Source organism: Microcaecilia unicolor, unplaced genomic scaffold, assembly GCF_901765095.1.
Source record: "Microcaecilia unicolor unplaced genomic scaffold, aMicUni1.1, whole genome shotgun sequence".
NCBI lineage: Eukaryota > Metazoa > Chordata > Amphibia > Gymnophiona > Siphonopidae > Microcaecilia > Microcaecilia unicolor.
Genome location: NW_021963305.1, coordinates 109,360 through 122,427, shown reverse-complemented (window position 1 = coordinate 122,427; position 13,068 = coordinate 109,360). Strand labels below are relative to the sequence as shown.

The 13,068-nt window shown below is 46.1% G+C and overlaps 9 non-coding genes across 9 annotated transcripts; all 9 read left to right on the top strand.

Moving 5' to 3' along the window:
- Positions 1 to 292: 292 nt before the first annotated feature.
- TRNAR-CCU lies at positions 293 to 365 on the top strand. The gene has a single exon. It is a non-coding gene; the product is annotated as a tRNA-Arg (tRNA).
- A 1,464-nt stretch (positions 366 to 1,829) lies between these two features.
- TRNAR-UCU lies at positions 1,830 to 1,902 on the top strand. The gene has a single exon. It is a non-coding gene; the product is annotated as a tRNA-Arg (tRNA).
- A 2,131-nt stretch (positions 1,903 to 4,033) lies between these two features.
- On the top strand, positions 4,034 to 4,106 carry TRNAR-UCU. The gene has a single exon. It is a non-coding gene; the product is annotated as a tRNA-Arg (tRNA).
- A 592-nt stretch (positions 4,107 to 4,698) lies between these two features.
- Positions 4,699 to 4,771, top strand: TRNAR-CCU. Its single transcript has one exon. It is a non-coding gene; the product is annotated as a tRNA-Arg (tRNA).
- Positions 4,772 to 6,235: 1,464 nt separating this feature from the next.
- Positions 6,236 to 6,308, top strand: TRNAR-UCU. Its single transcript has one exon. It is a non-coding gene; the product is annotated as a tRNA-Arg (tRNA).
- Positions 6,309 to 6,900: 592 nt separating this feature from the next.
- Positions 6,901 to 6,973, top strand: TRNAR-CCU. The gene has a single exon. It is a non-coding gene; the product is annotated as a tRNA-Arg (tRNA).
- Positions 6,974 to 8,432: 1,459 nt separating this feature from the next.
- On the top strand, positions 8,433 to 8,505 carry TRNAR-UCU. The gene has a single exon. It is a non-coding gene; the product is annotated as a tRNA-Arg (tRNA).
- Positions 8,506 to 9,097: 592 nt separating this feature from the next.
- On the top strand, positions 9,098 to 9,170 carry TRNAK-CUU. Its single transcript has one exon. It is a non-coding gene; the product is annotated as a tRNA-Lys (tRNA).
- A 1,463-nt stretch (positions 9,171 to 10,633) lies between these two features.
- TRNAR-UCU lies at positions 10,634 to 10,706 on the top strand. The gene has a single exon. It is a non-coding gene; the product is annotated as a tRNA-Arg (tRNA).
- Positions 10,707 to 13,068: the final 2,362 nt, after the last annotated feature.

The window sequence follows — 13,068 nt, the reverse complement described above, 5'->3', positions numbered from 1 at the left end:
GCTCCTGCCACCCTGCGCTCCGCTTGGCAACCTTGAGTTGCTGCGCCATTATTTACCTTTGTAAAGGATGATTCAATGGGCGGTCTAAGATGTTTGTGGAATATAGAGTTATTTCATGTTTCTTTGAATGCCTCATTCTGCGGTAAAACCCCCAGCTTCTCTTCTTGAAGCCAAGGAAAGCCGCCTGACACCTCCTCAGTGATGTTGAAGTCGCAGGAGAGTTCTCATCCGGTTTGAGATAATGGATTTATCTCCTTCCCTGTAGCTCAAATAAAAGCCCCCTGACTTTACAGCTCCAGTGGCCTAATGGATAAGGCACTGGCCTCCTAAGCCAGGGATTGTGGGTTCAAGTCCCACCTGGGGTGCTCTTTATAGGTCTTTGTTTATTGAAACCCTTCCATACTATTCCCCTTCTCCTCAATAAAACAGGTTCTTACAGGCAGAAAATGGTCTTCTGATCCTCCCACCCCTCTCCCCTTGGAATATCCAGGATTCTCTCTTCTGCACTGCTTCAATACTCCCTCTTCCTCCTCTCTCTCCCCTTTTCGCATGTGGATGAGCACATGATGAATGCTTATCACTCCTGTGATGATCTCTGTTTGCTACCGATGCTCTTTAACCTTGAAAGAAAGACCAGGAGTAAGGAGTTCCTTTCCTCAGAGCAGAAATACCCTTCTATCCACACCTGGATCCCTCGGGATCAGCTTCTTATAGTGAAATGCCAGAAGCGCCATTACCGGGACTTTACCCTGCGGACCTCTGCATCCACAACAGAAACTCAGCGACAGGGAACGTACGTTTACTCCCTTCCCAGCTCCCAACACTAGAATTTGCTCAGGGTCTTAGCCAGGAACTATAGCATATGGCCAGTGCTAGAAGGAAGTGCCATAGAAAAAGCTCAAGTCCCCCTACTGTTCAGACCAGGGCAATATGTCCTCCGAAAAGAGGCGCATAGGCAATAGCAAAGCATCATTCGGTGCCTTATACGTAAGGAAGTGCATCTACACAATGCGAGTGGTGCAAACATGCAAAGTTTCTCAGAGCAACTGGTTGTTGGTGGATCAGTACATTTCAAGGTCTACAATGGATTGATCACAGAATGGGATAAATTGAGATCCTAGACGTTTCCCTTGTTTGAAAAGGAGTTTATTTCCCCCAATCTGTTCCCATGGCTAAATTTCACATTGAACCGGATCTTAAGTTTGGTATAGCTTAGGTGAAGATAGGGTTGAGTAGAAAACCTTGATCTATTTTTGAACCATGAAATTCAATCTTTCTATCCTTTCCTGACTTTAACACTGCTCTGGCCCAATGGCACCATAGCAAACATGACTGTAGACTGCAACTTGAATAGCAAATTGGCTGTCAATTGAAGGTTCCCTGAGCCCTCTGATCAGTACGTGAACTTTTGATTCACTGTGTCTTTGTCTTGTGGCAAGCTGTACACACATCTGTAACTTTTTCTTCTTGTGCCTATCTGTATTCTTGTCATTGAGCTCGTTCCATGCGCAGAACCTCCTTTACTACACTGGCAAAACATTTGTGTTGTGAGAGTCCAACTCCTGTGTGAGCCTACAGATAGAAAGGGGTATCAAGGAATACTGTAATCTACTACGGAGTCTGGAGAACTAGAGGAACTGTTGCTGAGATCAGGCACACGGCATTCTGGGACTTTACTGAGCAGCACATCAGTAACAGGAATGGCGGAGATAAAGCCCTCAGTGAAGAAGTAAGAGAATCAGAAGAGCCAAAATGAGTGTGCTTGCAGGGGAGGGGAGGGTTCCTTAACCCTTGTCAGGGATGTTGACCACAAAAGGCTTGTCATCCTCACCCCAGTGGCCTAATGGATAAGGTACTGGCCTTCTAAGCCTGGGATTGTGGGTTCAAGTCCCATCTGGGGTGTGTCCTATGACAAGCTTTCTTTTCTGCAATTCGATTTAAACCAGCCTCCCTCTCTGCCACACAAGGACATCAAGGAGGCAGAGTGGCACCAATTAAGCCCTTCGCACTGAAGGTGAGGCCCAAGTTAAAGGAGTGTAGGCTAAATATAATAGAAAGCAGACACCAATTCAATGGCCAAAAGTGCGCATTCAACAGCACAGTCTCAGGAACTACTGCAGAAGTTTTGCAGCCCAACTGCATATTGCTCCCAGCATTCTCCAAGGTGAGTCCCAGGTTCATCCAGATCCAGTCGGGTTTCTGCTCCTGCCATCCTGCGCTCCGCTTGGCAACCTTGAGTTGCTGCGCCATTAATTTACCTTTGTAAAGGATGATTCAATGGGCGGTCTAAGATGTTTGTGGAATATAGAGTTATTTCATGTTTCTTTGAATGCCTCATTCTGCGGTAAAACCCCCAGCTTCTCTTCTTGAAGCCAAGGAAAGCCGCCTGACACCTCCTCAGTGATGTTGAAGTCGCAGGAGAGTTCTCATCCGGTTTGAGATAATGGATTTATCTCCTTCCCTGTAGCTCAAATAAAAGCCCCCTGACTTACAGCTCCAGTGGCCTAATGGATAAGGCACTGGCCTCTAAGCCAGGGATTGTGGGTTCAAGTCCCACCTGGGGTGCTCTTTATAGGTCTTTGTTTATTGAAACCCTTCCATACTATTCCCCTTCTCCTCAATAAAACAGGTTCTTACAGGCAGAAAATGGTCTTCTGATCCTCCCACCCCTCTCCCCTTGGAATATCCAGGATTCTCTCTTCTGCACTGCTTCAATACTCCCTCTTCCTCCTCTCTCTCCCCTTTTCGCATGTGGATGAGCACATGATGAATGCTTATCACTCCTGTGATGATCTCTGTTTGCTACCGATGCTCTTTAACCTTGAAAGAAAGACCAGGAGTAAGGAGTTCCTTTCCTCAGAGCAGAAATACCCTTCTATCCACACCTGGATCCCTCGGGATCAGCTTCTTATAGTGAAATGCCAGAAGCGCCATTACCGGGACTTTACCCTGCGGCCCTCTGCATCCACAACAGAAACTCAGCGACAGGGAACGTACGTTTACTCCCTTCCCAGCTCCCAACACTAGAATTTGCTCAGGGTCTTAGCCAGGAACTATAGCATATGGCCAGTGCTAGAAGGAAGTGCCATAGAAAAAGCTCAAGTCCCCCTACTGTTCAGACCAGGGCAATATGTCCTCCGAAAAGAGGCGCATAGGCAATAGCAAAGCATCATTCGGTGCCTTATACGTAAGGAAGTGCATCTACACAATGCGAGTGGTGCAAACATGCAAAGTTTCTCAGAGCAACTGGTTGTTGGTGGATCAGTACATTTCAAGGTCTACAATGGATTGATCACAGAATGGGATAAATTGAGATCCTAGACTGTTTCCCTTGTTTGAAAAGGAGTTTATTTCCCCCAATCTGTTCCCATGGCTAAATTTCACATTGAACCGGATCTTAAGTTTGGTATAGCTTAGGTGAAGATAGGGTTGAGTAGAAAACCTTGATCTATTTTTGAACCATGAAATTCAATCTTTCTATCCTTTCCTGACTTTAACACTGCTCTGGCCCAATGGCACCATAGCAAACATGACTGTAGACTGCAACTTGAATAGCAAATTGGCTGTCAATTGAAGGTTCCCTGAGCCCTCTGATCAGTACGTGAACTTTTGATTCACTGTGTCTTTGTCTTGTGGCAAGCTGTACACACATCTGTAACTTTTTCTTCTTGTGCCTATCTGTATTCTTGTCATTGAGCTCGTTCCATGCGCAGAACCTCCTTTACTACACTGGCAAAACATTTGTGTTGTGAGAGTCCAACTCCTGTGTGAGCCTACAGATAGAAAGGGGTATCAAGGAATACTGTAATCTACTAGGGAGTCTGGAGAACTAGAGGAACTGTTGCTGAGATCAGGCACACGGCATTCTGGGACTTTACTGAGCAGCACATCAGTAACAGGAATGGCGGAGATAAAGCCCTCAGTGAAGAAGTAAGAGAATCAGAAGAGCCAAAATGAGTGTGCTTGCAGGGAGGGAGGGGAGGGTTCCTTAACCCTTGTCAGGGATGTTGACCACAAAAGGCTTGTCATCCTCACCCCAGTGGCCTAATGGATAAGGTACTGGCCTTCTAAGCCTGGGATTGTGGGTTCAAGTCCCATCTGGGGTGTGTCCTATGACAAGCTTTCTTTTCTGCAATTCGATTTAAACCAGCCTCCCTCTCTGCCACACAAGGACATCAAGGAGGCAGAGTGGCACCAATTAAGCCCTTCGCACTGAAGGTGAGGCCCAAGTTAAAGGAGTGTAGGCTAAATATAATAGAAAGCAGACACCAATTCAATGGCCAAAAGTGCGCATTCAACAGCACAGTCTCAGGAACTACTGCAGAAGTTTTGCAGCCCAACTGCATATTGCTCCCAGCATTCTCCAAGGTGAGTCCCAGGTTCATCCAGATCCAGTCGGGTTTCTGCTCCTGCCACCCTGCGCTCCGCTTGGCAACCTTGAGTTGCTGCGCCATTAATTTACCTTTGTAAAGGATGATTCAATGGGCGGTCTAAGATGTTTGTGGAATATAGAGTTATTTCATGTTTCTTTGAATGCCTCATTCTGCGGTAAAACCCCCAGCTTCTCTTCTTGAAGCCAAGGAAAGCCGCCTGACACCTCCTCAGTGATGTTGAAGTCGCAGGAGAGTTCTCATCCGGTTTGAGATAATGGATTTATCTCCTTCCCTGTAGCTCAAATAAAAGCCCCCTGACTTTACAGCTCCAGTGGCCTAATGGATAAGGCACTGGCCTCCTAAGCCAGGGATTGTGGGTTCAAGTCCCACCTGGGGTGCTCTTTATAGGTCTTTGTTTATTGAAACCCTTCCATACTATTCCCCTTCTCCTCAATAAAACAGGTTCTTACAGGCAGAAAATGGTCTTCTGATCCTCCCACCCCTCTCCCCTTGGAATATCCAGGATTCTCTCTTCTGCACTGCTTCAATACTCCCTCTTCCTCCTCTCTCTCCCCTTTTCGCATGTGGATGAGCACATGATGAATGCTTATCACTCCTGTGATGATCTCTGTTTGCTACCGATGCTCTTTAACCTTGAAAGAAAGACCAGGAGTAAGGAGTTCCTTTCCTCAGAGCAGAAATACCCTTCTATCCACACCTGGATCCCTCGGGATCAGCTTCTTATAGTGAAATGCCAGAAGCGCCATTACCGGGACTTTACCCTGCGGACCTCTGCATCCACAACAGAAACTCAGCGACAGGGAACGTACGTTTACTCCCTTCCCAGCTCCCAACACTAGAATTTGCTCAGGGTCTTATCCAGGAACTATAGCATATGGCCAGTGCTAGAAGGAAGTGCCATAGAAAAAGCTCAAGTCCCCCTACTGTTCAGACCAGGGCAATATGTCCTCCGAAAAGAGGCGCATAGGCAATAGCAAAGCATCATTCGGTGCCTTATACGTAAGGAAGTGCATCTACACAATGCGAGTGGTGCAAACATGCAAAGTTTCTCAGAGCAACTGGTTGTTGGTGGATCAGTACATTTCAAGGTCTACAATGGATTGATCACAGAATGGGATAAATTGAGATCCTAGACGTTTCCCTTGTTTGAAAAGGAGTTTATTTCCCCCAATCTGTTCCCATGGCTAAATTTCACATTGAACCGGATCTTAAGTTTGGTATAGCTTAGGTGAAGATAGGGTTGAGTAGAAAACCTTGATCTATTTTTGAACCATGAAATTCAATCTTTCTATCCTTTCCTGACTTTAACACTGCTCTGGCCCAATGGCACCATAGCAAACATGACTGTAGACTGCAACTTGAATAGCAAATTGGCTGTCAATTGAAGGTTCCCTGAGCCCTCTGATCAGTACGTGAACTTTTGATTCACTGTGTCTTTGTCTTGTGGCAAGCTGTACACACATCTGTAACTTTTTCTTCTTGTGCCTATCTGTATTCTTGTCATTGAGCTCGTTCCATGCGCAGAACCTCCTTTACTACACTGGCAAAACATTTGTGTTGTGAGAGTCCAACTCCTGTGTGAGCCTACAGATAGAAAGGGGTATCAAGGAATACTGTAATCTACTACGGAGTCTGGAGAACTAGAGGAACTGTTGCTGAGATCAGGCACACGGCATTCTGGGACTTTACTGAGCAGCACATCAGTAACAGGAATGGCGGAGATAAAGCCCTCAGTGAAGAAGTAAGAGAATCAGAAGAGCCAAAATGAGTGTGCTTGCAGGGGAGGGGAGGGTTCCTTAACCCTTGTCAGGGATGTTGACCACAAAAGGCTTGTCATCCTCACCCCAGTGGCCTAATGGATAAGGTACTGGCCTTCTAAGCCTGGGATTGTGGGTTCAAGTCCCATCTGGGGTGTGTCCTATGACAAGCTTTCTTTTCTGCAATTCGATTTAAACCAGCCTCCCTCTCTGCCACACAAGGACATCAAGGAGGCAGAGTGGCACCAATTAAGCCCTTCGCACTGAAGGTGAGGCCCAAGTTAAAGGAGTGTAGGCTAAATATAATAGAAAGCAGACACCAATTCAATGGCCAAAAGTGCGCATTCAACAGCACAGTCTCAGGAACTACTGCAGAAATTTTGCAGCCCAACTGCATATTGCTCCCAGCATTCTCCAAGGTGAGTCCCAGGTTCATCCAGATCCAGTCGGGTTTCTGCTCCTGCCACCCTGCGCTCCGCTTGGCAACCTTGAGTTGCTGCGCCATTAATTTACCTTTGTAAAGGATGATTCAATGGGCGGTCTAAGATGTTTGTGGAATATAGAGTTATTTCATGTTTCTTTGAATGCCTCATTCTGCGGTAAAACCCCCAGCTTCTCTTCTTGAAGCCAAGGAAAGCCGCCTGACACCTCCTCAGTGATGTTGAAGTTGCAGGAGAGTTCTCATCCGGTTTGAGATAATGGATTTATCTCCTTCCCTGTAGCTCAAATAAAAGCCCCCTGACTTTACAGCTCCAGTGGCCTAATGGATAAGGCACTGGCCTCCTAAGCCAGGGATTGTGGGTTCAAGTCCCACCTGGGGTGGTCTTTGGTTTTTGAAACCCTTCCATACTATTCCCCTTCTCCTCAATAAAACAGGTTCTTACAGGCAGAAAATGGTCTTCTGATCCTCCCACCCCTCTCCCCTTGGAATATCCAGGATTCTCTCTTCTGCACTGCTTCAATACTCCCTCTTCCTCCTCTCTCTCCCCTTTTCGCATGTGGATGAGCACATGATGAATGCTTATCACTCCTGTGATGATCTCTGTTTGCTACCGATGCTCTTTAACCTTGAAAGAAAGAAAGACCAGGAGTAAGGAGTTCCTTTCCTCAGAGCAGAAATACCCTTCTATCCACACCTGGATCCCTCGGGATCAGCTTCTTATAGTGAAATGCCAGAAGCGCCATTACCGGGACTTTACCCTGCGGCCCTCTGCATCCACAACAGAAACTCAGCGACAGGAAACGTACGTTTACTCCCTTCCCAGCTCCCAACACTAGAATTTGCTCAGGGTCTTAGCCAGGAACTATAGCATATGGCCAGTGCTAGAAGGAAGTGCCATAGAAAAAGCTCAAGTCCCCCTACTGTTCAGACCAGGGCAATATGTCTTCCGAAAAGAGGCGCATAGGCAATAGCAAAGCATCATTCGGTGCCTTATACGTAAGGAAGTGCATCTACACAATGCGAGTGGTGCAAACATGCAAAGTTTCTCAGAGCAACTGGTTGTTGGTGGATCAGTACATTTCAAGGTCTACAATGGATTGATCACAGAATGGGATAAATTGAGATCCTAGACGTTTCCCTTGTTTGAAAAGGAGTTTATTTCCCCCAATCTGTTCCCATGGCTAAATTTCACATTGAACCGGATCTTAAGTTTGGTATAGCTTAGGTGAAGATAGGGTTGAGTAGAAAACCTTGATCTATTTTTGAACCATGAAATTCAATCTTTCTATCCTTTCCTGACTTTAACACTGCTCTGGCCCAATGGCACCATAGCAAACATGACTGTAGACTGCAACTTGAATAGCAAATTGGCTGTCAATTGAAGGTTCCCTGAGCCCTCTGATCAGTACGTGAACTTTTGATTCACTGTGTCTTTGTCTTGTGGCAAGCTGTACACACATCTGTAACTTTTTCTTCTTGTGCCTATCTGTATTCTTGTCATTGAGCTCGTTCCATGCGCAGAACCTCCTTTACTACACTGGCAAAACATTTGTGTTGTGAGAGTCCAACTCCTGTGTGAGCCTACAGATAGAAAGGGGTATCAAGGAATACTGTAATCTACTACGGAGTCTGGAGAACTAGAGGAACTGTTGCTGAGATCAGGCACACGGCATTCTGGGACTTTACTGAGCAGCACATCAGTAACAGGAATGGCGGAGATAAAGCCCTCAGTGAAGAAGTAAGAGAATCAGAAGAGCCAAAATGAGTGTGCTTGCAGGGGGAGGGGAGGGTTCCTTAACCCTTGTCAGGGATGTTGACCACAAAAGGCTTGTCATCCTCACCCCAGTGGCCTAATGGATAAGGTACTGGCCTTCTAAGCCTGGGATTGTGGGTTCAAGTCCCATCTGGGGTGTGTCCTATGACAAGCTTTCTTTTCTGCAATTCGATTTAAACCAGCCTCCCTCTCTGCCACACAAGGACATCAAGGAGGCAGAGTGGCACCAATTAAGCCCTTCGCACTGAAGGTGAGGCCCAAGTTAAAGGAGTGTAGGCTAAATATAATAGAAAGCAGACACCAATTCAATGGCCAAAAGTGCGCATTCAACAGCACAGTCTCAGGAACTACTGCAGAAGTTTTGCAGCCCAACTGCATATTGCTCCCAGCATTCTCCAAGGTGAGACCCAGGTTCATCCAGATCCAGTCGGGTTTCTGCTCCTGCCATCCTGCGCTCCGCTTGGCAACCTTGAGTTGCTGCGCCATTAATTTACCTTTGTAAAGGATGATTCAATGGGCGGTCTAAGATGTTTTTGGAATATAGAGTTATTTCATGTTTCTTTGAATGCCTCATTCTGCGGTAAAACCCCCAGCTTCTCTTCTTGAAGCCAAGGAAAGCCGCCTGACACCTCCTCAGTGATGTTGAAGTCGCAGGAGAGTTCTCATCCGGTTTGACATAATGGATTTATCTCCTTCCCTGTAGCTCAAATAAAAGCCCCCTGACTTTACAGCTCCAGTGGCCTAATGGATAAGGCACTGGCCTCTTAAGCCAGGGATTGTGGGTTCGAGTCCCACCTGGGGTGCTCTTTATATGTCTTTGTTTATTGAAACCCTTCCATACTATTCCCCTTCTCCTCAATAAAACAGGTTCTTACAGGCAGAAAATGGTCTTCTGATCCTCCCACCCCTCTCCCCTTGGAATATCCAGGATTCTCTCTTCTGCACTGCTTCAATACTCCCTCTTCCTCCTCTCTCTCCCCTTTTCGCATGTGGATGAGCACATGATGAATGCTTATCACTCCTGTGATGATCTCTGTTTGCTACCGATGCTCTTTAACCTTGAAAGAAAGACCAGGAGTAAGGAGTTCCTTTCCTCAGAGCAGAAATACCCTTCTATCCACACCTGGATCCCTCGGGATCAGCTTCTTATAGTGAAATGCCAGAAGCGCCATTACCGGGACTTTACCCTGCGGCCCTCTGCATCCACAACAGAAACTCAGCGACAGGAAACGTACGTTTACTCCCTTCCCAGCTCCCAACACTAGAATTTGCTCAGGGTCTTAGCCAGGAACTATAGCATATGGCCAGTGCTAGAAGGAAGTGCCATAGAAAAAGCTCAAGTCCCCCTACTGTTCAGACCAGGGCAATATGTCCTCCGAAAAGAGGCGCATAGGCAATAGCAAGCATCATTCGGTGCCTTATACGTAAGGAAGTGCATCTACACAATGCGAGTGGTGCAAACATGCAAAGTTTCTCAGAGCAACTGGTTGTTGGTGGATCAGTACATTTCAAGGTCTACAATGGATTGATCACAGAATGGGATAAATTGAGATCCTAGACGTTTCCCTTGTTTGAAAAGGAGTTTATTTCCCCCAATCTGTTCCCATGGCTAAATTTCACATTGAACCGGATCTTAAGTTTGGTATAGCTTAGGTGAAGATAGGGTTGAGTAGAAAACCTTGATCTATTTTTGAACCATGAAATTCAATCTTTCTATCCTTTCCTGACTTTAACACTGCTCTGGCCCAATGGCACCATAGCAAACATGACTGTAGACTGCAACTTGAATAGCAAATTGGCTGTCAATTGAAGGTTCCCTGAGCTCTCTGATCAGTACGTGAACTTTTGATTCACTGTGTCTTTGTCTTGTGGCAAGCTGTACACACATCTGTAACTTTTTCTTCTTGTGCCTATCTGTATTCTTGTCATTGAGCTCGTTCCATGCGCAGAACCTCCTTTACTACACTGGCAAAACATTTGTGTTGTGAGAGTCCAACTCCTGTGTGAGCCTACAGATAGAAAGGGGTATCAAGGAATACTGTAATCTACTAGGGAGTCTGGAGAACTAGAGGAACTGTTGCTGAGATCAGGCACACGGCATTCTGGGACTTTACTGAGCAGCACATCAGTAACAGGAATGGCGGAGATAAAGCCCTCAGTGAAGAAGTAAGAGAATCAGAAGAGCCAAAATGAGTGTGCTTGCAGGGGAGGGGAGGGTTCCTTAACCCTTGTCAGGGATGTTGACCACAAAAGGCTTGTCATCCTCACCCCAGTGGCCTAATGGATAAGGTACTGGCCTTCTAAGCCTGGGATTGTGGGTTCAAGTCCCATCTGGGGTGTGTCCTATGACAAGCTTTCTTTTCTGCAATTCAATTTAAACCAGCCTCCCTCTCTGCCACACAAGGACATCAAGGAGGCAGAGTGGCACCAATTAAGCCCTTCGCACTGAAGGTGAGGCCCAAGTTAAAGGAGTGTAGGCTAAATATAATAGAAAGCAGACACCAATTCAATGGCCAAAAGTGCGCATTCAACAGCACAGTCTCAGGAACTACTGCAGAAGTTTTGCAGCCCAACTGCATATTGCTCCCAGCATTCTCCAAGGTGAGTCCCAGGTTCATCCAGATCCAGTCGGGTTTCTGCTCCTGCCATCCTGCGCTCCGCTTGGCAACCTTGAGTTGCTGCGCCATTAATTTACCTTTGTAAAGGATGATTCAATGGGCGGTCTAAGATGTTTGTGTCCTCCGAAAAGAGGCGCATAGACAATAGCAAAGCATCATTCGGTGCCTTATACGTAAGGAAAGTGCATCTACACACTGCGAGTGGTGCAAATATGCAAAGTTTCTCAGAGCAACTGGTTGTTGGTGGATCAGTACATTTCAAGGTCTACAATGGATTGATCACAGAATGCATTGCTAGAGGCACTAGCTCCCCATAATGTCCATTCCTTACGAGTTCTGTTAGGGGGATTCAATTTCCTCCGTTCCTACATTTATCAATATGCTGACATTGCAACCCCCCTGTATAAGCTTCTGAAAAAGAAAATTCACTGGGAATGGAGGGAAGAACATGATAAAGCCCTGTCTAGATTAAAACCTGCTGCAGCGCAGGTTCCAGCATTAATATACCCAGATCCTGCTAAAAGCTTTACTATTAGGTTGGCCACAACTGAGACTGCTTTAGCAGCTGTCCTTCTCCAGCGTAATCAACAGGGAAAACTTTGCCCTGTGGCCTATGAATCACATAAACTGACCGATGTGGAGAGCAGGTATACTGAATGTGAAAGAGAATGCCTAGCTGCTGTTTGGGCAGTTCAGACATTCCAGCATCTCTGTAGAGAGGCCCACATCTACTATACTACTTATCACTTCTATAGCGCTGTACACCATACATGAAAAGACAGTCCCTGCTCAAACAGCTCACAATCTAAATTAGGCAAACAGACAGAACAACACCTAAGAGGTAAGGGAATTAAAGAGGTGGGGATAAAAGGGTACAGGGTAAGTGAGTAGTGGTTAGGAGTCAAAAGCAGCGTTAAAGAGGTGGGCTTTTAGCCTGGATTTGAAAACGGCCAAAGATGGGGCTAGACATACAGGCTCGAGAAGTCTATTCCAGGCGTGAGGTGCAGCGAGATAAAAGGAACGGAGTCTGGAATTAGCAGTAGAGAAGGGGACAGACAAGAGAGATTTATCCACAGAACGGAGTACCCGAGGGTGGGGGGGCGTAGAGAGAGACAAGAATGGAGAGGTTCTGGGGAGTGGTAGAGTGAATGCACTTATAGGTCCATCACAATCTCTATTTGCTCACGTCACACTCCTCTTAAGTATATCATTTCAGGTACCCTTACTGGCTCACAAATTTCAAACACAAGACTAGCACAATGGACTCTAGTTTTAATGAACAAAAAGGTTCAATTTGAAGTCCAGAAAGGTCCAAGCCTTTTAGCCCATGCACTAATTGAAACGGGGTCCAACCAGACCTGCCCTTATCAAGAGAATCAGCAAACTCCTCTGCAATGTCCCTCAGCACCCCCTTTAGAGGAGGCTAAGACTTTAGTTCCAGCTAAAAACATTTTGTTTACAGATGGGTCTTCTTTTTGGGATAAAGGTATACGGTATACTCAGTATGCAGCCCTCAGCATAGACCAGGAAGTTCTAAAAGGTAAATCTGATAGTCATTCCTCAGCTCAGAAGGCAGCAGTACTAGCTGTTCAGGCTGTGTTAATTCACACATGTCCACATCTAGACATTAAACATATCGCATAAGTGCCTCCTGACGCATCCTTTAATGATATACAGTGATTATGTAGTACAAGCCTGTTCAGGATGGCTGAGTCAGTGGTCTCGTAATGGATTCTGCACTGCTGATGGTAAGCCCTTGCATCAAGGACAGTTGTGGAAATGGATTGGGAACTGGTTATAGTGTCATCCAGGTAAATTAATGATACATCATGTTAAATCACACCAAGACCCTCATCATTCCCTTGAAGCTTCTTTTAACCACAAGGGAGTTTTGTTAGCTTCTCAGATTTCTGCTGTTACCAGATCCGGTAGAGATACTTCTGAGCACAGCCCAGATCAGATATTCAGACAAGAGCTGATTTGCTTAGCCCACTCTTATCTGCATGAGGGAGTAGAGGGAACCCTTAATCGCCTTAGGGCTATGTCATCATGGCCAGGAATGAGAAAGGAGGTGGAAGATTGG